The sequence below is a fragment of the Rhincodon typus genome, unplaced genomic scaffold (assembly GCF_021869965.1).
Source record: "Rhincodon typus isolate 14 unplaced genomic scaffold, sRhiTyp1.1 hic_rhity00000077, whole genome shotgun sequence".
Lineage (NCBI taxonomy): Eukaryota > Metazoa > Chordata > Chondrichthyes > Orectolobiformes > Rhincodontidae > Rhincodon > Rhincodon typus.
In genome coordinates this window covers 61,510-63,952 of record NW_025965715.1, presented here as the reverse complement: position 1 = coordinate 63,952, position 2,443 = coordinate 61,510, and the positions used below count along the sequence as shown (strand labels likewise).

At 62.8% G+C, this 2,443-nt stretch overlaps 1 long non-coding RNA gene across 1 annotated transcript in view; it reads right to left on the bottom strand.

The window, feature by feature from the left end:
- The window catches only part of LOC125488233, a 1,125-nt gene extending 837 nt beyond the window's left edge, over positions 1-288 (bottom strand). The window contains exon 1 of the long non-coding RNA XR_007266260.1: positions 180-288. This is a non-coding gene — a long non-coding RNA (uncharacterized LOC125488233). The remainder of the gene's footprint in view (positions 1-179) is intronic.
- Between the last annotated feature and the right edge of the window lie 2,155 nt (positions 289-2,443).

The window sequence follows — 2,443 nt, the reverse complement described above, 5'->3', positions numbered from 1 at the left end:
CCCCAGGATGACCCTCAAACCCTGGGAATGACCCCTGACCCTTTAGGTGACCCTAAAAGCCTGGGAATGACCCCTGACCCCCAGGGGGACCCTAAAAGCCTGGAAATGACCCCGACCCTCCGAGGCTAACTCTAAACCCCCCCCCAACCCCAGGATTGACCCCTGACTCCCCCCTCAACCTGCTCCAATTGGCTCCTGAGCGCCTCCAGCTGCTGGAGGGGGAGCTCAGAGACATTAACCGCCTGCGCCATGACACCGGAAACACGTGACATAGCGGTCACAGCGCCGCCGGGAGGATAGCGGCTGGGAGGAGTTATTGCACACAGCGGGTCGGGGAGTGGCACAGCGCCGCCGGGAAGGCAGCGGCTGAGAGGAGTTACTGCGCACCGCGCCGCCGGGAGGGCAGCGGCTGGGAGGAGTTACTGCACACAGCGGGCGGGGAATGGAGGAGTCACAGCGCCGCCGCGAGGGCAGCGGCTGGCAGGAGGTATTTCACACAGCGGGCGGGGATTGGGGGGCACAGCGCCGCCGGGAGGGCAGCGGAGGGGAGGAGGTAATACACACAGCGGGCGAGGATTGGGGTGCACAGCGCCGCCGGGAGGGCAGTGGCTGGGAGGAGATACTGCACACAGCGGGCGGGGAATGGGGTTGCACAGCGCCGCCGGGACGGCTGCGGCGGGGAGGAGGTACTGCACACATCCGGGGGTGTGAGGTGAAATGAAGGATCACAGCGCAGCCAGAAGGGCAGGTGCTGGGAAGGAGGTACTGCACACAGCGGGGGCATTGGCGGGTGGGGGTAAAACAGAACCGCCGGGAGGGCAGCGGCGGGGAGGAGGTCTTGCAATCAGCGAGGGGAGGGTACAGCGCCGCCGGGAGGGCAGCGGCAGGGAGGACGTATTGCAACCAGCGGCGGAATGGAGGCCATAGCGCCGCCGGGAGGAGGTATTGCAATCTGCGGGGGAGGGCACAGCGCCGCCGGGAGGGCAGCGGCGGGGAAGAGGTATTGCGCCCACCTGGTTAGGTGGGGCAGATGTGGTGAGAGCGGGTCACAGCGCCGCCGGGAGGGCAGCGGTGGGGAGGTCTACTTGCCAGTGTTTGGCCCCATATCCCTCTAAACCCTTCCTATCCATGTCCCCATCCAGATGCCTTTTAAATGTCATTATTACTAGCCCCTACTCACTTCCTCTAGCAGCTCGTTCCACACACGCACCACCCTCTGTGTGAAAAAGTTACCCCTCAGGTCCCTTTCCCCCTCTAGTTATGACTCCCCCCAGCTCCTGGGGGGGGGGGGGGGGGTGGGGGTGGGGGGAAGACTTTGACTATTCACCCTGTCCGTGCCCCCTCATGGTTTTATAAACCTCCATAAGGTCACCACCCCCTCAGCCTCCGGGGAAAATAGCCCTGGTCGATTCGGCCCCTGTATGTAGCACCTGCCCCATCCCCATCCCCACCCCAACCCACCCCACCACCTCCACGTTGAACCAACACCACCGCCCCCCCACCACACTCGATCCACGCAGATATCTAAATCTCCTCAATAAACCAGGAGCGACGAATGGGGAACTCGCCCGTTTGCTTATTCGTCGTGGCCAGGACTCCCTGCCGACGCCGATCCGTTTTCTCCTGCTACGTCAGGAAGACAAAGAGAAAGAAATGACGACAATGATTGGGGGGGGGTGGGGAAGGTGAAGAGAAAGAGATGGAGGAAGAGAAACAGCTGGATGGGTGCGCGGGCAGGAAGGGTCAAACGCTGGCAGAGGGGAACGACATTGATTCAGGACGTGTGTCTCGGAGCGGACGGGAAGATACGGGTGTTAGAGCCGCAGAGAGAGGTGGAGGGGGTACGGAGCATCGACTCTAAGAAGGGGGTACAGGTCCTTTCCTTGGTCTCACAACTGCAGGCGGGGGTGAAGAAGCTGCTCTCCAATCAGATGGTGCCCGACGGAAGAGATTGCAACCGGGGGACGGAGAGGGGCTTTGATGATGTTGGCTGCGTTCCCGGAGGTAGGGGGAAGTGTAGACGGAGTCCGCGGACGGGAGGTTGGCTGTGTGTGGGGGCCATAGACACACGCGCACACGACTCTGTAGTTTCTTACGGCCTATAGCCATAGCAGTTACCGTACTAGGGCCCGGGATGTGCCCAGAGAGCACGCAGCATGCTTTCTTACGGGGCGCCTATGAAAACGAATTCCCCGCCACCCATGGAGGGCCGACGCACCCTTCAGCCTCCTCGCCCCCGCCCTCTCTTTCCTGCCCCCCCACCACCACCGTCCCACGCCGTAACGCCTGCCATTGGAGAGCCGAGGGATTTCGAACCAGGAGGCAGCGAAGGAATGGGGGTGCTGTCGTTCTTCCCCCCAACCCAACCACCAACCACCAAGAGCGAGGTAGGACAATGCCAGGGTTTGGGGAGGGGGGGGGTGCTCCCCCTGCTTCACCCTCA